This window comes from Camelus dromedarius, chromosome 11 (genome assembly GCF_036321535.1).
Source record: "Camelus dromedarius isolate mCamDro1 chromosome 11, mCamDro1.pat, whole genome shotgun sequence".
Lineage (NCBI taxonomy): Eukaryota > Metazoa > Chordata > Mammalia > Artiodactyla > Camelidae > Camelus > Camelus dromedarius.
The window spans coordinates 30867520-30891417 of NC_087446.1; the positions used below are offsets into that span (position 1 = coordinate 30867520).

Below are 23898 nucleotides of genomic sequence, written 5' to 3' on the forward strand. Positions count from 1 at the left end.
ACCTCATCACCTCCCCAACTCACACAGTGCCTCGGAGTTCAGTCCCAAACCTCGCTGTCTACACTGATTCTCTCGGTGCTCTCATTCAGTGTCGTGGATTTAAATGCAAATCCGCATGCTGATGACTCCCAAGTGCATATCTCCGTCCTGGAACTCTAGACGTAATTTTACGTTCAGCTGCCTACTTGACATGTCTGCTAGGATGTCTAATGGACATCTCATGCCCTCAGATGAGCTCATATTTCCCACCTAGCTCTGCCCTTAGTGAAGACCCACTGGAGTAAATGACACTACACCCTTCTGGGTGCCCAGGTCTAGGACTCTGACTCCCATCTCACTGAGGGTTAAAGCCAAAGTCCTTACAATACTTAACAAGTCCTTTCAGGCTCTTATCCTCACTCATCTCCAGTGATCTCTCTGAGAGATCTCGTCTCCATTTGGTCTTCCCCACCCCTGCCCACTGCAGCAGCCCTAGCCTAGGCACTTGCTAGTCCCTCCACTTGGAACACTCCCCTTGGTACCCACAGGCTCACTCCCTCACCTTTCTTGGGTATCTTTTCAAATACCACTTTCCCTGATCATTCTAAACTGCAACCTTCCCCTCAAAGCACTCTCTTTCCCTCTCCCCTGCTCTGTTTCCCTCCATAAAATTTCACCATCTGGTGTATTTTGTATTATATTCATGTATTTCCTTACTGCCTATATTCCCCAACTAGAATGTAAACTCCAGGGAGGGAGAAGGGTTTGTCTGTCTTGTTCACTGATGTATCGCCAACACCTAGAATACTGCCTGGAACATAGCAGGCATTCTTTGTGGAAAAAAAGGATTTAATCTATGTTCACCCATGCACAGCTCATGAAGAGCAGCAGAACAGGCCACCCCAAAATATGCTACTTTAACATAAGGATTACTTTGAGTTGAAGACAATTGAAGGAGCAGATAAAAGAAAAATTCTTGGCCTTCTCCCTATTCACCTGAAAGCAGGACGTAAACTTGTACAGGTGTCCCCCTCCCTCTCCTCTCTACCAGAAAAGACAGAAGTTAATCACTGAGACACTCTAGACCCTTATCAGCCCAGAGACGGCACCAGAGAACTCTCTATAACTACCCTTGCTACAACTGGCCCTGATCTACCATTAGTTTCCTTATATATTTACCTTCCCACAATCTGCCAACCCTGGAAGCTCGAAGTCCTCTTCCTTTATCTTGTCACTTCTCTAAAAATTTACTGTTCTTGCTACACAACCCCTTCAGCTACTCATCTCTGAGTGTTCCCGGATGCATGCATGATGCACATGTTAATACACTTGGGTTTGCTTTCCTCTTGTTGATCTGTCTTTTGTCGGTCTAATTTACTGAGCCCAGCTGGGAAACCTAGGAGGGTAGAGGGAAAAAGTTTCCTTCCTCCCTCTACATTTGGTGCACCAGAGCACACACGGTAGCCATTTCTCTGTAAGAGAGAGGAAGATGATGAAATACTGTCTCAGACACTAGTTTCTTTTCCTCTTGTCTAAAAACAGGGGTCATTTTTGGACTTAAGGAGAAGTGTATATCGTGGTGTCTCACTTCAACAGACAGCAACATGTCCAAGGCCCTAGAGCTGGCAAGTGGCAGAGTCAGGGTTGGAACCGAAGCAGCGCAGTTCAGAGCTGGTGCTCATAACCTCTAGGGTACACTCTCCCTGATGCATGCTCTCTGCTTGCAGAGAGATGCTGTGCATCATCACTCCTTTGGGAATTGCTCCTCTCCCCCGACACTTTGTGATTCTGGAAGGGTTGAATGTGCCCTCTACCTTAGCTACAGGGGTGGATAGGGGCCCCAGAAGGTGCCCCAAAGATACAGAAGGAAGGGAACTTCCAGCTGGTGCTTCTCCCTGTGGATGCCCCTTCTGCTATAAAGATCAAGTTTCTCTCATTCAAAAACAAGGCTTTCAGGACACAGCATGAAGCTCCAGGAGTCATCCTTCCACTGAAGCAACCACTGAGGTGGAAGAAGTGATTGGAATCAACTGTTCAGGAACCCTGGAGCCTACCCGGACACTTACAACCACCCGGGGGGGTGCTTGGTGAAGAGAGAGGCTGCTGACCTTTCGTAAGTGAGCAGTGTGGGTGAACCAGCTACCACCCCCTTCCCGTCACAGCTGTGGAGAAAGAAGTCCGCATTCCTAGAAAGGCTGGCTAGTGCCAGAGTGGGCAGTGGGGACCTTGCCCTCTAGAAATGTGAGGTCATGTATTCTGGTTGGTCCTGCGGTGCTGAGGAACTGACAAAGATGCCTGCCTTGGTTTTAGCCCTCTTAGCAGCAGCAGCTTCCCCGGTGGCATCCACTGGAAAATTTTAAGAGACAAAAAAAATCCCTCCTTTTTGGAGCAAGACATTTAAGGAAATCTTTGTTAGGCCACAGGCCAACCTCCGAGATAACAACAGAAACTTCAGTGACCATACACAGCAAGAAATGCATATTCGCAAAAATAGTGTAGAAAAGTCACAAGTGAACAACACCAGCCCTCAGCAACACCAACACCACCAACAAAAAAAATCAGCAAACCCTGAAGAGTGGAAGAATGAGATTTCCAGAGTTACTACACTATAAAACTCAGAATATTGAATTTTCAACAAAAAACGACACAGCATACAAAGAAATAGGAAAATATGGTCATTCACAGGAAAAGAAAAAAAAGAAAGAATGTATCAGAAACCATTCCTGAGGAATGCCAGACACCCTGGAATTACTAGTCAAGATGTTAAATCACTGTGTTAAACCTGTTCAATGAGCTAAAAGAAACCATGAACAAAGAATTTTTTAAAATCAGAAAAATTAAGTATGAACAAAATGAAAATATCAACAAAGATAAAAATTATAAGAAGGAAGCAAATTCTGTAGGTTAAAAGTATAATGACTTAAATGAAAAATTCACTAGAGGAGTTTCAACAGCAAATTTGAAGAAGCAGAAAAAGACACTCAGCAAACTTGAAGATAGGAAAACTTGAAATTATCAAATCTGAGCAGCAGAAAGAAGGAAGAAAAGTGAACAGAGCCTGAGGGACGTGTGGGACACCATCAGGTAGACCAGCAATCTCAGAAGGAGACAAGAAAGGGACAGAAAGAATATCTAAGGAAATAATGGCCAAATCTTTCCTGAACTTGAAAGACAAGAATACACACATGCAAGAAGCTCAACAAACCCCAAGAAAGATAAAGTCAAAGAGATCCACATGGAGACACATTATAGGTAAGATGACAAAACCTGAAGAAAAAGAGAAGAATCTGAAAGCAGAAAGAAGTGACTCTTCATGTACAAGGGAGCATCAATAAATTAACAGCTTATTTATCATAAGAAGCCATGGAGACTGGAAGAAAGTAGGATAACAGTTAACGTCCTGAAAGAAAAAAGTCAACCAAGAATTCTGCGTCCATCAAAACTACCTGTGAAGAATGAAAGAAAAACTAAAATTAATTTCTAAATAAACAACAGATGAAGGAGTTCAGTACTTGCAGATCTTCCCTACAAGAAATGATAAAGGATAAAGACATTAAACTTTAACTCAAAGCCATAAGAAGAAATAAACACTGATAAAGGTAATCAAATAAATATGTGAACCAGTATAAGTGTACTTTTGGTTTATAACTCCTCTCTTTTCCTATATGATTTAAAAGGCAAATACTTAAGATAAATCTACGTTATTGGGCACACAATGAATACAGTGGTATCTGTGACAGAAACATAAAAGGGGAGGAACAGAGATGTACAGGAACAGAGTGCATACTACTGAAACTAAGTTGGCATTAGTCAAACTAGGTTTTGTAAGTTTTCTTTCAATCTGAAATGCTAATTTTAAAACCAATTTTATAGGAAATATAGTGTCATTGTGGAAAAACTATAAAATCAAATAAGAATAAAAGACTGAAATCACCTCATGTCATGCCAGCTTTCTCCTGATTGAGCTGAAAAAATTTTTTAATGACTCGATCTTTTCTAGGAGAGCCAGAGTAGAGAAGGCCGTGTTTTAGACAGGGGATAATATGAGAGAAGAAGAGTGGCAGAAAAGATTGTTTTTTCCTTTTTCCTAGAAGAGATAGCTTTCCTTTTGGTCAACAAGATTTTTTCAGAGTACTTCGGATATCAAAGGCACTATTGCATAACAGTTAAGAAACAGACTCAGGCTAGCCTGCTCAGGTTTGAATTTGGATCAGTCACGTACTAGCTGTGTAACTTTGGGCAATCTCTCAACACCTCAGTTTCTTTATCTGTAAAATGGGAATAATAATAGTACCTACTTCATGAGGTTGTTGTGAGGAGTAAATGTTACTACATATAAAGCACTTAGAACAGCTCCTGACACATAGGCAAACCCTAATAATATTAACTCTTCTTATAATCATACAATCACCTAAAAACACCTTGAGAGGCACAAATGAAGTTCTAGCAAGGTCTATAGCTGTAACAATAAATACATTTTAAAATTCTTTACCTTATTCCACAGTCTAATCAATTAACCCATTTCCTATAGATTCAGATAATTCCTACCTAATATTTAGGACAAATAAATGTCTTCCATCAGTGTTATCAGCTAAAGAATGTCACTTGCCATCCAGCTCTACGAGGACTGTGTCATTAGCCACTGCAGGTGCTGACTTTCAGCACATCCTAAAAGGAGTTCAGTGTGGACATCAGGAAGGAGGTGCTGTGTGCTCTGAGAAAACTGGCAGAACAGGCCTTCAGATGGTTAGACAGTTTCAGGAGGACATTTTATGAACCCAATTTCTTGTATCTTCCCATACTCAGAAAAGCACCAGAGCTATTAATTAAGATATCTGTTCCTCATGACTAGCAGCAGCCTTCTACCAAAATGTGTGCTTCAGCGCACCTACCCCTTACCAAAATCACATACATACTGTTCTCTCCCCCTACCTCTTCAGAGCAGCTCCTCAGAGCTGTGTGAGAGGCTGTCTCCTGGGCTATACTCCTCATTAAGTCCGCAATAAAACTGAAACTCACAGCTTTCACGTTGTGCCTTTTTATTTCAGTCGACAGACCACTAATGCAGTTAGTTTTGAAAGCTTTCTTCTAAACCAGAATTGGAACGGCTGTGTCTTTCTGTCACTGCCATTGCCACAACAGGATATAAACCCCCATGCTGCTACCTAGAAAGCTAAAATGGCTAGCCATGTGAGATTTACTCATTCATTCAGTCACTCGTTCAACAAACACTGAGTACCTTTAATATGCCAGGTACTGGGGATACAGGAATAAACAAAACAGACAAAAATTCAAGTTTTCATTCTGGTAAGCAATCACAGAGGGGGAAGGTGGAAGGCGGCAGTTCCCTGGCGCAAGGGGGTTGGGCAGAGGCCGGAGCAGGGTTACTGTTCTTACCGTGAGTCTCTCCAGGTCCCTCTGGTCTGGCACTAAATTATACCACAGGTTACTCACGTTGAGACTCCTGACCTAGAGGTGAAACCCATGCAAGTTAATTCCTTAAGTCCCTGGTCACTTCTCACCACCAGCCTACCCAGGTCAGAGACCTAGGAACAAAAAATGACTCAGTCTCTTGGTCATATCCAGAGACAAATAATCACGTAAGAACCAAACTAGTAAAGATGAGCTTTCTGTTTCTTTGTTTAATTAGAGCTATGTACTTCAATGAATTTTTTTTTAAAGTATCTTCCATCTTCCCAGGATGATTTAACTAGAGGCAGAAGCCAAACCACTGCTCTCCAAAATCAGACTTCTCAATTTGAGTCTTGGTTTGGACAAGTCATTCAAATAAGAGTTAGTTTCCTCGTCTGTTAAGCAGGGAGAGTAACACTGTGGAGAGTACAGGGCTGCGGTGACACTTAAGTGACTTGAGGATGTGAAGAGTGTTTAGACCGCCTGCACAGACGGTGCCCTTGGTACACACTGAAAACAAGAACCTCCCAACATTCAGTGGATCATTTTATCTAGAGAGTATCGTATCTGTGAAAAAGTATAACCCAGCAGACGAATGCATATTTAGTTACTGCAGCACACCAAGCAGAGAGGTGGATTTGGGGAGTGGGGAGCCATGTTCCAGGTTACAGTGGAGGCCTGGGTTGGCTGCCAGATTTGACTTGGTTCCAAGAGTTCAGAGCCCTACCCACCAACTTACAATGGCTTTTTGTGCAGCACTGCCCAGGGGGACTCTGCCTCCTGCTCCCACCAACCACTTGTTTTCCTTTAAAGCTGATTCAACCAAGGAGGCCCAGGCTTCTCAACCAGGGCCTAACATGGGTAACAAGGCCCTGGCCCGGTGCTTACGAAGCATCAAGAACACCCCAAACTCTGTGTCAAAGGCAGCCCATCAGGACCAAGCACACTGCCAGCACTTTTCACCGTTCATTGCAAGAGAACTCTCCCCAAGGCCTCGGCTCTCCTCTCTTCATTTTCTTTACAAAAAGCACACCTGATCCTGCCCCAGGGAAGACACTTCAGGAGACCACTGAGGGGCCGCTGGTATTCTTTTCACAGCACGTGGTTCTCTCTCCCCGATGACCCCCTCCCCAGCATCAAAAGCCTGCATTCAGGGGAGGCAACATGCTACAGCCTGCCGGCCGGGGGTGAAATTGAGCCAGTGCTGTGGAACAACTCAAAAGTCATCTGCTGGACCTCAAGGGCATTACACTAAGTGAAATAAGTCAGACAGAGAAAGACAGACACCGCATGTTCTCACTCACATGTTGAATCTTAAAAAGCCAAACTCATAGAAATAGAGTAGATTGGTGATTGTCAGAGGCTGAGAGGTGGGGGAAATGGGGAGATGTTGGTCAAAGGGTACAAACTTCCAGCTTTCAGATGACTAAGTTCCAGGGATCTAAGGTATAGCATGGTGACTATAATTAACAGTACTGTATTACATACTTAAAAGTTGTTAAAAGGGTCATTCTTAAATGCTATCACCACCAAAAAAAAAAAAAAAAAGATAATTATGAGAGAGGATGGAGCTGCCAACTAACCTTACTTTGGCAATCATTTTGTAATATATACATGTTGCAAATAATCACCTTAAACTTACATATGTTATATGTCAATAATATCTCAATAAAGCTGGAAAAAAAAATCATCCAAGACCTGTGGTCTCTACCCAGCTTCCTGTCTTACTGCAGCCAAGAGACTCTTTCTCTTTGACTTTTTAAGATGAAATGCAAGAAATCACTTTCCCTGCCATGGCTTCAGAAATGATAACTGGAGGATTATTTCTCTTCCCCATTTGATGACATTTCTATGAGGACAGGGACAGTGGCTCAATCATCTTTGCATTCTTAGCATCAGACATAGAAACTAGCTGAAGAAAGGGTTGTTGAATAAATACAGTAGTAAATTCTACATTTATAGCATCTACTGATACTTTAAAATTCCAAATTAGAAGTTATAAAACCTATGATAGATATCTTAAGAAGAACAAATCAATTGCAAAGTCAATTATGTACTACATATCACATAGGATTTTATGAAAATTAGCACATAGTTTAAGGAAAGGTACAGTAAAATATGCTTTGTTATTAATTGGTATGAATACAGAACCAATAATTAATTCCAGCCTTCACTGTAATAGGACGCTTATATTTTTCCATTTATAAAGTGGGAAAAGTAACAGCTACCTCACTGCATTTTCGTGAGGATTAAATGAGCTAATGTATGTACAGTACTTAGAACAGTGCCTGCAGACAGTGACCACACAAGAAATGTCAGCTATTATTATTGTTATTATCAGGCACTATTCTGGCTAAGACTATTAGACCAAGTTAAATAGAAGCTCATTTAGTTAATCTGTCCAGAAAGGTATTAACAGAAGTAAGACGCACATATAATCTATCCCCTTGACAAAATTCACCCTCAGCACTTTAGATGTCTTCCAAAAGCCACTAATGGATTCTCATCATGTAAGAATTGCCTATAAATGGTTTGTTTCCTCGAATTGGACCATACCTTGAAGCAGAAATATATATTTAGCCAACCCCAAATGTATGCCTGAAAGAAGTGAATTAGCAGCTTCACTAAAGGGTCCTTTAAAAAAAAAATTCAGAGAGAAATTTTTACCTTCTCTTCAGGCCAGACGACGGTCTTGATTTGGCAAGATTTGGGGCACTTTTATCTGATAAGAACTTCAAATAACTACTGTTTGGGTTAAAAATAATCACTGAGAAACAAAAACTGAGACACAACTGAGAAAGAAAAAGCAGAAGTATTTACAAAACTGCTGCCTTTACACTCCCCCACAGTGCGTGTTTTCCTGTTTCTCACACCACCATCCTTCAGCCCAGCCATCCCAAAGGATGTCCTGTAGGTTGCTGGTCCCCAGGAGGCTAGGCCATATGAGGGACCTGAGAAATATCTTCTCCTCCAGGAAAGCCACAGTGCCCATCAGTGTATCAAAGGTCCTGAGCTCCTTCCAGGAAAGAACACTGTTTAGCTGTGCTTCATCCACTCTTTGACTATGTAAAGAAAAACACGTTGTCTGACATTTCAATTCTATGGAGGTCAAGCCACTAGCCCCTGCAGTCACCCACTGACAGTGCACCTGAAGGAAATTCAAGATGGAGAAAAACAGGAAGCATTCTGTGTTTTGGATCTGGCCCCTAGATAGTTAAGATACATATCGAAGGAGAAATTTCAATGATCCTAGATTCTTGCATCTTCCCATATATAGGAAATCACTAAAATCATAAATTTGAGGTGTCTGTTCTTTACGATTAGCAGTAATCCATTTATATTTTACTACATGTTTTTTTCCCAGCAAAAAATTTATCTATACCCTGGTTCTTCCCTTACCTCTTCGTAGTAGTTCCTCAGAGCTGTCTGAGAGCCTGTCTCCCAGGATACAGTCCTCAGTAAGGTCCCCGAACAAAACTTAACTCACAAATTTACGATATGCATTCTTCTTTCAGTCAGCAAGAACTCACTTAACCGCACACAGGCTTTTTTCCCAAAAACATGTACAAGAATTTAAGTTTTGGAAATACTGAAACAGTCTAAAATTAACCACTTCTTCCCATTTGGGAATGACTGTAGGCTCAGTCACCTGGCCTGACAAAGCCAACACTTACTTAAAAGCAGATGGGAAATAAGGTTAACCCTATGCATTCCCATGGCCCCGCCTTCAATGCAGGCTTTCATATCTTAGATCAAATAGAAAAGAAAGTATCCTCAGCATCACTCTGAAGTGTGTCCTACAGCCAGGCGAGACGCTCATGAACTCTAGGAATGGCACACAGAGGGCGTGATTTCAGAAGATTTGGAGGATATGAGAAAGGGAAAGGAAGATGTAAGAGCAACCCTGTCAACAAAAGGAATTTAACTCTCCTCCTAGGATTGAAGTCCAAGAGAAGAAAATAGGTGCCTTACAATCTAAATAGAATATGTCCAAAGTTTTTAGAAAGAAATCCACTGAGGTCAGTTTAATGGGGTCACAAGCAGAGAGGAATGCTCAGGGATTCCTTGTCAAATTACCTCCAAAGACTCCCATCTCTAGAACATTATCTTCATTCTACATCTGGAAAAAATTTCCAGAATTCTGAATAGCTGTTTGCAATACAGTTTTTTTTCTAGCACCCGATAACTCACAGAAAATTAGGGATTTGGGGAAGCATCTTGTCTCCCTCCCCTTCAGGTCACTATGATATTCACCAGACCATAATTGTCCAAAGGGGCCTTCTACTGGCCTTGCTAATGACCTAAGTTACTAAAAAAGCACAGCCATCAGCAGATAGCAACATGAAATTTCAGAAATAACAACAATAACAAAAAAATAACCATCCTGGGTTATGTAACTCCATTTCCCAGGATTCGAAAGCACTCAACGTCCTTGAGCCTGAGAATCCCCGAAGTGGAGCAGGAGAGGTATAGGGAAAGGGCTACTAGCTGAGTGTATAGAAAAGCCTTATCTCCCAGGCTCTGCAGTTGAACAGAAACTCACGGAAAACTGCCCATCATTTTACTCCAGCTAATATCCAACAGAACTATCTGCAATGAAGAAAGTGTTCTGTATAAGCACTGTTCAGTATGGTAGCCACTAGCCACATGTGGCCTTTCAGCCTTTGAAATGTGGCTCATACAACTGAGGAACTGATATTTTAATTTCAGTTAATTTTAACTTAGATAACCACATGTGGCCTATGGCTACTGTATTAGATAGTGCAACTAACTAGCTTACATACTCAAAGTTCCTTCAACAGGAATTCCACAAAAATAGAGATAGTCAGGGACCAAGGAAGGTTCTCCTGGGGTTCTGGGAAATGGACTTTTTAAAGGAAGCACGGAAGACTCAAGTCCACTGTCTCATGACTCTTCATGTACACACTGACAGGGCTAAAGGTGAGCAGCATTCGCATTCTACTAAATGGAGAAACTGAGATATAGATCAATTAACTGATATAAACAATAACTGCTATTTGTGGAAACTCTACATGTGATCTTTACAACAATCCTCCAAGATAAACATTACTGTCTTTCTCTCACTGATGTGGAGAGTGAGGGTCAAGGAGTTTAAGCGTCTGAAAATGCCACACAGTAAGTGAAGCTAACATTGGAACGCAGACCTAGCTTCAAAACCAGAACAAAATACAATTGAGGTCTTTAGCAAAAAAAAAAAAAAAATTCCTTTCTAGATTTAGTCAACAAGTGTTTTTTGAGCATATACTATGTGCACAACACCATGCTAAGTGCCAGGGTGGGCAGGGAGACACAAAGATAAACAAGGAAAACCATCATTACACTGAACTTCAGAGTCACGTGGGCTTGTTACTATTCTCTAACAAAGTATGTTAATTATTCAGTTACTCCCAGCTAGCGCCTCTGGTATATTATAGCCAATCATCCCAGAATATAAAATAAGCTCATATTCTTAGTACTTCAAAAACATACAGAACCAAAAGCACAAGTGACAAGAAAGGGGGAGGGTTAAAAAAAAAAAGTGACAGAAAAAAATAAATAAGTTAGACTTCATCAAAAGTTAAAACTTTAGGCATCAAAGTAAAAATAGCCATCATCAACAATGTAAAAAGACAAGATGGGAGGAAATATTTGCAAATCATACATTTGACAAGGGACTTGGATCCGAACTACATTTTTTAAAACCTCTTACAACTCAACAATAAGACAACCTATACACATTTTTGTGCGACATATGTTTACATTTCATTTCAGTCTAGGAGTGGAATGCTGGGCCATATGGTCATTCTGTGTTTAGCATTTTGAAGAAGTACAAAACTGTTTTCCAAAATGCCTGCACCATTTTACAATCCCGAAAGCAGTATATGAGGGTTCAGACTTCCCCACAACCTCATCAACACTTGTTATTGTCTGTCTTTTTTATTTTAACCATTTCTGATGGTGTGAAATGATATCTCATTATGGTTCAATTTGCATTTCCCTAAGGACAAGTGATGCTGAATATTTTTTCATGTGTTTACTGGCCATCTGTATATCTTCTTTGGAGAAATGCCGATTCAAACCCTTTGTTTCTTTTTTGGAGGGGAGATCAAGCCATTTTATAGAGGGGCTTCGGGATAGGGTCGAAGGGCTGGGTAGACAATGAGATCTGACATCCTCGTCCAGGCCAAGACCTCCCCAGCTTTACAGTCGCTGAAAGCCTTGGCCTGTTTTTAAATGGGCTGATTTTACTGTGAAGTTGTAACAGTTCCATATACAGTCTGGATATACTTTCCTTGTCAATACATGATTTGCAGATTTTTTCTCCTATTCTAAATCTGTTCTCATAAGAGTCAAGTCAAGTTCCCCAGCAAACAGCCCCGCTCCTTGCTCAGGAAGGAAAATATCATCTGAAAACATGAACTACAACATTTTTTAAAGACCATCTCACTTTCTTTTTCTTTTTCCTACTCTGCCATCTTGGCAATCTCCCCATCATACTTTCTGATGAGAAGCAGTTGAGAAACCCTCAGTCCACAGCATGGAAGGGCACTGATGACTTGAAAGTAATCATGAAGCCAGCAAGATGGAGATGACTAGGAAAGAAATGTTAGGGGTGAGTTGGTTAACGCACAGGTTTTAAAATGGAAAAACTGCCCATCATTTTTCTTCCTCTATTTTGTTTTAATCCATCTTTGTCACTATTTTTCTAAATGGATCTAAGTTCTTCCTAGTCATTACCATATAAGCAGTACAGGGCAATGATATGGATAACTTGACTTAATCTACAAAAGAGCAGAAATGTGTAATGATGAACCATGTTACCCCAGGACCAGGAGGGCCATGGAGGAATACCAGAACATATGTGTACTCCCATATATAAATAGATAAACAGCAATGTCCTGCTGTATAGCACAGAGAACTATATTCAATATCTTACAAGAATCTATAATGGAAAAGAATCTGGAACATATGTGCAGAAGTCCAGATAGCTTTAATCTCTCCCATTTGGATTTGCCTCCTACACACCTACCATCATTAAGAACTTGCCAAAACCAAAACATATCTAAGAGGACACCCAGATGGGTAGGAACTGGATATGAAAGCTTTTCTCGTAATAGAGGTTTCTCGGGAAAGAAACAAGAAAAGGGAAGAAACAAGATTAAAAGCAATCTCCAAAGGCAAATACTGGGGAAAACCCAACAAGATCAACACGGTAAATTCTCAACAGATGCCAGTTATTAGTGTTATCATTAATATTAAATAACAATATTAACTGTAATGTCCTGAATTATGTTTAAAACATAACCAGAGTGCCAGACACCTGCACACAAAATTTCAGCAGAGTGCTCACCACAGAATATTAGCAAGAGTACTTAAAGGCTGGGCGCCTTTTGTCCTCAAGGAGGAATAAACACAGGATCCAGGGAGGATGTGAGAGTGGAAAGTGGGGCACCTAAACTAAGAACAAACCAAACAGACAGGCTAAAAGGCACAGCCCAATCACAATCTACAAAAGAAAAAAATAGACAAACTGTTCTTCATCAAAATGAAAAACCTTTGCTCTTCAAAAGTCATCATTAAGAGAATGAAAAGATAAGCCACAAGTGGGAGAAAATATTTAAAAATCACACCTGGTAGGGGACTTGTATCCAGAATATATAAAGAATATATATAAGAACATGAAAAGATGCTCGACGTCATTAGTCATTAGGGAGATGCAAATTAAAGCCACAATAAGATACCCCTCCACACCCACTAGGATGGCTAAAATAAAACAGACAGACAATATCTAATGCTGACAGGGTTGTAGAGCAACTAGAACTTCCTTCTTAGCCCAGCAGTATAAAGGTAAAACGGTACAGCCACTTTGGAAAACAGTTTATCTGCTTTTTAAAAGGTTCAATATACCTCTACCGTATGTCCCTGCAACTTCACTCCCAGGTGTTGACCAAAGAGAAATAAAAACTTCTGTCCATATAAACATATGCACACAAACGATCGTAGCAGAAACAATGCAAATATCTACCAAATGGTGAATGAACTAACAAAATGTGGTATATTCATGTAATAAAATATTCAGCAATAAGAAGGAATGAACTATTAATATAATACTAATGAATCTCAAAATCATTATGCTATGTGAAAAAATGCCAGACACAAAAGACCATGCATTGAATGAGTCCATTTACATGGAATTCCCAGTAAAGGAAAATCTACAGAGAAAGAAATTGGATTAGTGCTTCCCTGTGAGTGAGGACAGACTGGCTGCCGATGAGTACAAGGTCACTGTCTGTAGTAATGGAAATGCTCTAACATGGATGATGGTGACAGTTGTACAACTCTGTAAATTTACTAGAAGTCCCTGAGTTTAAAATAGATGAATTTTATTATATGTAAAATATACCTCAATAAAACCCTTTTAAAAAGACAAGGCAGCCCTGAGACCCACGAAACAGTAGGCCTGGATCAGGACAGATCTTTTAGTAGTACTCATTAAATATGTCATAGTCAAAAAAACACAATGAGGAAGAAGAACAAATTTTCTTTCTCTTCTGTTTCACTTACCAAAAGAAATTTATTCAGATTTTTCAAAATTGGAAGCTATAAATGCCAGATTCTCTTAGAACGTGATGTTGGAGGCAGCGTGCCTAGAGGTTAAAGGTGGACACTGCGGGCTTAACTTGTGTCTAAAACCCACTCTCCTACTTTCTGGGTGACCTTGAGCAAATGAGTTAACCTGAGCCTCCGTTTCTTGTTCCTATAAAACAAACCTCACACATATCATACTATCTAGCACATGGGAAGTACTTAACAAATGTGATGTTATTATTTTTCTCATCAGCACATCATTATCACCATCGCCACAACCATAGTTCCCTCAGGAAGCATGAAAATGTAACTGACCCGTGCATGTTCTCAGTGTACATTTAGTGCTTCGTCACTGCTCTGTTCAATTTATCTCCGACCCCCACTGCCCAAACATAACCAGGGCTCTTTGTAACCCTCATTCCTTGTCCTGGGGACTTAGACCTGGAAATAAAGTCATCAAATCATCTCACTGGAGAGAACAAAAGTTGTCCCATCCCCTGGTAAAAGCAAGGTATTTTCCACGTCAACAACTGAAAAATAATTTACTAGATAATATTTTTCTTGTTTGTTTCTAGGAGAACTGGATGGAGAAGAAAATGTCAGCCTTTCCTCAGAGATGCCTGGCAAACAGGGAGAAATAATATGAGAAAATAAAGCCACCTGCCAGAGGAGCTGCCACAGTGACATGATTACCAGGCCCTGCCCCAGACGACGACCACCACCACCCACAGAGCAAAGAAGGGGCCGTGGTTCGGTGCTGGCTGCTTCCTGGTCTACAGCTGGAATCCAGCCAAGTGCAAAAACTCGTACTTTTTCATATACTTTGTATATGAAAAGGGAAGGGAAACTGCCCGGGGGTGAACTCTATTCTCTAAGACAAGCATCTTCTGGTCCTCCTTTCCCTTTTACTGGGCAGGAGTTGGGGGACAGGACCTTGGAAAAGTATCTGTGGTACCAGGCAGACCACATCTCATCTCCAATGTCTTAAAGAGTACAGTGGTCACCCCTGGCTCACCTAGCCCACCCCAGCAGCCCACCAGGACACACTGCCCCTGAAGAGCCCAAGTCTTTCCACACATCCCTCTAGGCACACACCTCAGAGAACATCTGGAAAGAGACACCAACAATGTGACTGGCACCTGCACCATGAAGTGCACGTGGCCTTCAGTCTCCACACTCACTGGTCAGCCACAAAAGCCCCAAGACCTCAAAGTTTCCAAAGGAAGTATGTCATGGGGTTTACCTATCATGAGGACCACTTTAACTTAGCCCGTAAAATCCAAGGGAGCAATGTTCCTGTCGTTCTGGGTCTGCCCTTGAATGCCGCCTGTGTTCAGCTCTTTCCACTACAAAGACACAGAATTTGAGAGCTGAGAAGGCCCACAGGGGCCCAGAGAGGAGAAAGAACTTACCAAAGGTCACAGAGCATGGTCACAAAGGTCACAGTAACCAAGCCAAGACTAACACCCAACTTTGTCCACAAAAGCTGGAAAAGATTGTTGTTCTGGATTACAGTCCACATTCTCCATTAAAGAGCGTGTCCCTGACCCAGAAAAGAAGTGCTCCCCAGGGGAATGACAAAGGAGGTAGGAATATGGATTCTGAGCCAATGACAAGGTTCACATCCAGTTCTGTCTCTTACCAAAGTGTGTGACTTGAGGCAATTTTCTTAACCTCAGCTTCCTCATCCATCATATGGGGCCAATAAAAGCAACAGCCCTGTAGTCTATTCTGAGAATGAAATGTACCAACGTAGTTTCTAAAATAGTGCCTGTTGTAAGCACTATAAAACTCATCATCATCCCCATCCTAAAACAGAAAAGGAAATGAGAGTGAAAATGGGGATTAAATGAAAAAAGGATGAAAAGGAAAATGAAAAGGATAAAAGTGTGATCATTCAATAAGTAGAATATCAATTACTTAATTTCAAAAAATTTAAAGACACACCAAGAGTCATGTTAACAGTAGCTAGTGGGAAAGTAAAAGCTAAACAAGAGCATGTTATAAAATATTAGGTCCAATATGACTCTGATTATGTTAAATAATCATACCTACACACACAGACATACTTCAAAAAGAGAGTGAAAGAAAATAAATGAAACATTAACAGCCAGTCGCTGGGGAGTGGGATTATGGTTGACTTGTTATCTTTTCTATTTCCCAAGTCTTATGCAGCAGACATGTATTATTTCAGAAATCAAAATAAAAGCAAGGTTTAAAGATTGCTTTTAAAGACGAAACCTGACACCAGGCCAGGTCTCAAATGGCTGGAGTGCTATCACAGAGCAGTGACAATGGGGTAGGTGGGACCCCAAGAAGCAGGGCCTGTGTTTGGGCCTGTGTGTGGGAGGGGAGCCCAAGAGATGGAGAACAGGGGGACCCTCTAACCACCAAGCAAAAGTGAAATTCGATGTCTGAAAGTATCAGGTTAGCGAGGGGCAAAGCTTTGTAAATAGGAATGAATTTCAAAAAGAAAAGAAAAGGGGAGGGATGACTTCAGCAGTCCCCAATTTGAATGAGAGAGATTATGAAGGTCTAGAATAAAGGGAAAAAGAGAAACCTGGAGAAAGCTAACCAGCTACACACTTTCTTTCTCTGCCTGAGGCAGATCAGTCACTGAAACGAAAAAGCAAAGTTCAAGATGGCTTAAAAAGGACAGGTAAGCCCCCACTGGGGGCAAGGCCGGGATAAGCCATCTGGGTTTGGTGCTCCCAGCTACTCTCCAAGTCTGGGACCATCCCCTGATCCCAGTGAGGATCAAGAATTTCCCTCCTTTCAGCATCCAGATGGGAGAAATGGATCTGCTGACTTCGGAGCTGCTGACCCAGACATAAGCCAGAGCCCAGAAAGAACTTCCCACAGGGTCTAAGAAGATTATTAACCCGGATCTTTCTCTCCACATCTTCCTGGCTTGTCTTCAGGCTCAACTTCTTCCAGCTTGAGTTCCTGTCTAACCTCTTTTGCAGACTCCTTGTAGTTCCTATGAAGGGGCAGAGAGATCACAGACAGAATACACAGAACAGACAGCAGAGGGCAGCACCGGGTCCCCCACCCCACCGGCCCCCAGCTCCCAGTCTCCGGGTACCACTCTCCTCTGAGAAGCAGGTTACCCTGTGATCAGCTGACAGGTGCACGTCCCCTCAACCCCAGCACCTCTGCATCTTTCCCACCAGCTGCCCTTCCTGAACAGCAACCGAGGGAAACTGCATGTTAAGGTTCATCTAAACCACCCACCTAGTTTCCCTATTTCACAGAGGAGAAAAACGAGGCAGAAAAAGGAGGACTGCGTGCCCATGTCAATCGAAGTCAGAGGAGATAACGCACTACCCTAGGATCATCTGATTCACAGCCTTGCCGGAATCTTCCTAGTGACAGAGCCGGGACGAGAAGGTAGTTACCCTGCTGGCTGCCCCTTCTTCTGGCACGCAGTGCTGCCTGTGAACTGCACACTGTAAAAGCTCCCATCCAATTCCAGGCTCCTTCTGGGCAGATGTCAACATATAAAATAGTCCAGAAGGCTAAATGAAGTCCAGGTGTAATGCACAGGGGTGACTCTTCACTTCTAGCTGGCAATTGTAACAGGCAATGTCCCAAACCCAGAAGTGACTCTACAAAGATAGACTGTCAGCACCTGGGTTGACCAACGGATGAAACATTACGGATGTTTACACAGTCTTAAAGTATCTTCCCCCAAATACTAATAAATACGAACAAAAGTATTAATAATTACTGTGCTGGTTTTAAGATATGCTCACAAATTCTTTTGAGACTCCTCCCTCTGAGAGGTGGAGCCTAAATCCCCTCCCTCCCTCTGAGTGTCGTCTGGACTTAGTGATTCTCGTCTAGTGAACAGACTACAGAAAGGGAAAAATAGTAACTTTGCAGCAGTGAAACCTGGCAGACACCACCTCATGACCAAGTGATCAGGTTCCCATCACCAGTGCCGAGTCATGTTGATGCCATGTACTTCCTGGTATGATGCAATGACAGGGGCATATCACCTCCACTGTACTCATCCCCCAAATCCATAACCTCAATCTAAGCATGAGGAAACACGACAAACCCAAATTAAGGGACAGTCTGCAAAGCACCTGACCACTACTCTTCAAAAGTGTCAGGGTCATATGAGACAAGGGAAGATAAAACTGGAGAACAACCAGACATGACAATTAAATAAATGCAACATGAATTAGATCCTGGAACAGAAAAGAACTTGAGTAGAAAAACTGGGGGAATCTGACTTAAGTTTGTAGTTAATAACTAAAGTTAACAATACTGTCCCAATGTCAATTTTGTAGTTTTGACAACAGCACCATTGTTATGTAAAATGTTAATATTAGGTGACGGCAAGTGAAGGATATACAAAAACTCACTATATTTGCAAACTTTTCTGTAAATCTAATATGACTGCAAAATAAAAAAGTTTACAAGTGAAAACACATGTGATGCTCCAGGAAGATGCACCATGCTTATGCTTAAGGCTTCAGGTCCCCCCAAAACCCCTAAGTGTGTCCCATCATCCCTGGTTTGAGAATTGTCACAGGATCACTCAGTTATCAACTATTTCCTAATGCCACAGCCGTGATGACCACACATCAAGGAGAAATGGCGCACACTGTCTTAATTATTCAGTTGAGTCTTTACACTGAGGACCCTTTCTAAATTCCATTCCTATAGGGAACAGGATGAAAACAGTGATGAGGCTCTGAGCGTGACAAGGCTCCAGTCTGTTGCTTCTGGCTGTGGTCCCATCACCAAGCATTGTGCTAAGTTCTACACAGGCTGAGTTACTGAAACACCCAGAGGGCAAATTCTCAGTGTGCATCGATATTAATTCATTTACAGAGAGGGTTTGCTTCCCTCCTCTCCCTCTAAAAAAGCTTAATTTAAATGCTTAGTGCTGCCTCAAGAGAGAAGCTGTCACTAAACCCTCAACCAGCCACGAGTGAGAAGAAAGATAAAATCTTCCCAATAACTTTGAAGGAAAACATTTAAAAGTCCCCATCACCTAAATAAATGCCTTTCACTTCATAGTTCATTTCTATAATCTTTGGGTAAGGCTCTTCTTTTTTTTCCTTTATTTTTAACCTGCAGTGTCAGACTGCTTGCAAAAATGGCCCCAAATTCTCCACCCCTCTTGTATCCACATCCATTATTCAACATGATTGTGTGGCTTCTTCCACGAAGGGTGTGAGGGTGGGAGTGTTATTTCCCTACCCCTTGAAGCTAGGCTGGCCTAGGAACTTGCTTTGGCTAATAGAACAGGCAGAACGGACAGCGTGCCAGTTCTAACCTAGGCCCAAGAGGCTTTGCTCACTTCCATTCACTCTCTTGGAACCCTGCTCAGCAGCTGTGAGAATAAGCCAGGGCTAGCCTGCTTTAGGAGGAAAAAACTGTAGCAAGAGGATAGGGTCCCCCAGCTAGCCCCCAGCCCACCCAGCGGCTGACTCAGACACATGAGCAACTCCAGCCCAAATTGTCCACCTACAGAATCACAAGCTAAGTAAACAAATTAAGTCACTAAATTTGGGAACAGTTTGTTACACAGCAAAACCTAATCAATACAATGGAAATATGTGATTTTAATGCTATTAATTTTTCTGGTCTTAAAGCTTGGCAAAATACAAAAAAGGAGAAAACTACCCATAATTTAGCCCTACAAACATTCTAGTTTTTTTATGCCATGAAAATATGATTTTTAATGATGTCATATAGTTTATCATAGATATACAATAATTTAAAACCATGCCATATATTTCTATAGGTTCTATGACCATATAACTAATAACTAATGAAGTTACTTTTTCATTATTGTAAATAATATTGTTCATTTGAGAACAGAAAGCCAGTTCCCTGCATGCACACACGCACAAACCCCTCCCTTGCTGGCAGAGACCCAACTTGTTCAGTTTGCCACATGCTCAGAGTAGAAAGAGGAGACTTTTGATTAGTCTAAGCCACAGGCTAAATCCAGCCCACCCCTTGTGATTGTCTGGGCCATTTAATGCCACTCTAGTCTGTGAGACATGAGGAGGTCTTTGGGGAAGCTTTGGAAAAGATTTTCCTTATAAAAAGATATCTGCAGAAAGGAATGGTTCCTTTTCTCAACTCCAGCTATCAGTGGGTGAGGATGTGCTGCCTGGAACTGATGCAGCCATCCTGTGACTATCAGGAACCAAGCCTGAGGGAAAGAGCCAAAAGGGTGAAGATAGCAGAGCAGGAAAAGGAAAGAACCTGTGTCCTTTATGCTTATGCTGAACCACTGAACTCCCTGCAAACACTCCACCTCTGGACAACGAGCCAATAAATTTAAACCTCCTATTGTTTAAACCACTTTTAGCCAGATTTTGTGTCCAAAGGGACAGAGACTCTTTCAAAGATTACAGCAATTGACCTCATCTTCAGCACTCCATGGGCTTATAGAAAATCTATAAAATAACTGGGGGGAAAGGACAAATGTAAAATATTCAATATTCTAACACCCAGAAACCTGATACAGTTCTCATTTGTTCAAACGATGTATATATGTCTCCTAGAAAATTCTTTTGTTTACCTAAGTACAACAATGTGTTGTCAGAGTTTTTCCATGGATTTTGTGCTTTTTGCTGCTACTGTGAATGGGAGCATTTTCCCCTCACAGCCAACAGATTGTTACTGGTATACAATATAGTTATTACCTCTCATGTATATACTCACAATATTACTCAGCTCTCATTAATTCTAGGAATGTCACCTTTTGGAGTGTTTTTATTGGTATATAATTACGTTGTTTATTTTTTTAAAAAAAACTTCTTTCTTCTTATTGTCAGCTATACTTTATATATATGTGTCATGCTTTACTACACTGGCAAGCAATGCTGGAACAATAATGAATATCATCTTGGGTTTTTTTTTTAATGGAAATCTCTAGTGCTTCCTACTAAGAATGGTGTCAGATATTAGTTTAAGATATATGTACGTGAGTGGATACACATACACAAATTTTTACTTTTTGGTTTACAAAGAATATCTAAAGAAATATCCTATTTTTCTAAGAATTTTATTTTTTAAGTAAAGAATGGGTGTGCATATGGTTTGTCATACTGGAACAATTGACTATAGGGTCTATTTATAGGCTTCTTGAAAAAACTTCATGTTTCTGGGATAAAAATGTTATACCAACATCCTGAATGATTCTTCTATTAGAATTTCTTCTGTGACGTTTTCATGTGATTTATCAGCTTTTTAATTCATAGGACAAGGGTAGTCCTACTTGAGTGTGATAGAAATTATATCACATGAGAACTGTCTGGTATTTGGAAATTTGAATAAGTTCATAAGTGAAATTGCAATAGGAACGTATTACCTCATGGTAGGGGGGAATCCCAACAGATTAAGTTAAACAGCTCAGAGAGAAGGAAGGAAGGACAGTTTTGAAATGTTAGTATTATAGTATCCTGACATTTCTATAGCTCCTGCTAGATACAAAACTATACAACACGTTCCTGATGCTAGGGCTTAGCCCTGGCTTTCTGTTGTTTTGTTTTGTTCCATTGCACCAGAAACACTTCTCCATGTTTCTGACAGTGTTATATAGAAGGGGAAAGAAAACCTTGGTTTCTCCATGTCTGAACGCGTAGCCAAGCACCTGTTCATTTCTCACAATCCCATGAGTATCAGTTACATATTTTCACAATAATACTGCAGAAGAAGCAATCCAAAAGCATCACTGGTATAAACAGTGCTTATAGCTCTTACTGTTAGATGTGGTGGTCAGTTAGGGGGCTCTGCTGATCTTGGCTGGGATTACTGACCCTTCTATAATTACCACCCTGGACTCAGCTGGCTGTTTGCTGATTTAGGAAGTCCTTGGCTGGGAAAACTAGGGTCACTTGGCTCTGCTCTGAAAATGTTCTCATGGCAATGGTTAGAAGCATAACAGAGCAGCAGAAACATGCAATGCCTTATGAGGCCTGGGCTTGGAACAGGCACACCATTCATCACCACTACAGCACCCCGACGGCCACAGTCAAACTCACAAGGCCAGGTCAGACTCAAGGGATGAGGAAACAGACTCTGGAACTGAAAAAGTCCGGGTGGGTACAGGGAGAGGGGGACAACTGGCCGTCCTTGCAATCTCACTGTATCTCCTCTGTCTCAGCTCTCTACCCTGCGTGACCCTGCATCCTTTCCTCTCACATCGCCCAACCACAATGTTTGGCCACAAGTCACCCTTTCTTCCAGAAAAGACAGTGCTGGGTTTTTTTGCCCGAACATGTTAGCTGCCCCAGGAACCCTAGGAAGCAGCTGCGTCTTCTACTCAGGGTAAGGACCAAGAACTGCTAAGTGAGCCGTTTAAAGATGTCCCAGGGGAGAGGGCAAGGACGGGGAGAACAGAGACTCATGGCAGACCACACACATGTGGTTGGGTATGGCTCAGGAGGGAGTGACTGCTGGAGACCATGTTCCACATCTCTGGCTTTCAGTGAGTCAGGAATATAGCAAAACAAAGGTTGGGACTATACAGAGTAACCCCTTACAGGTGGGCCTTCTCCAGGTCAGTGGCATGTGTGAAGTTGGGCAAGTCCGAGTTGAAGGTTTTGCCATCACCAGCTGCCTGATCATGGGCAGGCTCTAGACCTCGGAGGATACTGATAACAAACCAATGGGCTGGATGAGCCTCAGTGAATGTTCCAGCACCAACATTCCACGGCTGTGGATTCTGTGTTGTTATCAAGCTAAATTCTCTTCATGTACACTCATTTTTCAGGTCAACCTGTCATATCACTGTTCACAATTTTAAAAATCAGAAGGAACAGTACCAACAGCATAACCTTAAACCCCATCTCTCGGGACAGGCATTCTACCACCTTAAATGATCAAAAGTTGCCAAAGGATTATTATTCTGTCAAAGTACCTTCATGTGAAGGGAATCAAATGGGTATATTTTTCAGGGCAGCACAGGTTCACTTATGATTGAAGAAAAACTCATATATTTCAAGCAATAATGTCTGAATTTTCACACACTGAGAACTACTATTATTTCCCCCATTTCAGTTCCTTTTTAAATTTTTAATTTATTTTTAATGGGTGATACATGCACATGGCACTAAAATCATAAGTTACAAAATAATAGAAAGTAAAAAGTAAGTTTCCCTAACATTCCTATTCCTAAGATACTCAATCACCCCTCAGTGACAACCACTGTTAGCAGTATTCTATACATATAAAAAGTGCAAGCACTTGTGTACGCATGTGTGCACACACAGCAACACACACACAAACATACACACACACACATTATTCCTTTTAAAAGCTAATAAGTGGTAACCAATTAAAAATATTGTTTTACCTCTTGCTTTTTTCCCTCTTAATGGCATATCTCAGGCATTACTCAGTATAGAGTTGCCTCATTCTTTTAAAAGACTATATCATATTCTGCTATATGGATATTCTATTACTTAAGCAGTTTTCATTAATGAATATTTAGGTTGCTTCCACTATTTTGGCATTTCAAACAAAGTGAGTACTACTCTGAGTAACTTTACACAGGATATTTTGCATAGATGCAAGTGTATCTGTAGGATAAATTCCTTCAAGTGGAATTGCACAGCCTGTGGATAAATGTGCATTTGTAACTTGGACAGATAAAGCCAAACCACCTCCCAGATCAGGTGTCAGCAAATTATGATCCATAGGCCAAATCCAGCCCATGAGCTAAAGATGTTTTTACATTTTTCAAGAGTTGTTTTTCAAAAAAGGAGGAGGAGGAAGTGGGGGTGGGGGGAATATGTGACAGAGATCTCACATGACATGCAAAGCTTAAAATATTTAATATCTGGTCCTTGATAGGAAAAGTGTGTTGACCTTTCCATTCGGCCAATTTATACTCCCAGGAGCAATGTATGACACAGTGTTTCTCCACTAATTCAGTTCTCA

At 41.3% G+C, this 23898-nt stretch overlaps 1 protein-coding gene across 2 annotated transcripts in view; it reads right to left on the bottom strand.

Annotated features, from left to right (window-relative positions):
• TMCC3 (transmembrane and coiled-coil domain family 3) overlaps positions 1–23898 on the bottom strand; it is a 261506-nt gene that overhangs the window by 216842 nt on the left and 20766 nt on the right. Inside the window, exon 1 of one of the 2 annotated variants that reach the window (XM_064491592.1) lies at positions 5377–5639. The exons of the other annotated variant lie outside the window; for it this stretch is intronic. The gene's annotated coding sequence lies outside the window, so the exon portion shown is untranslated. Of the gene's footprint in view, positions 1–5376; positions 5640–23898 lie in introns of those variants that run through there. 2 annotated transcript variants of the gene reach the window in all.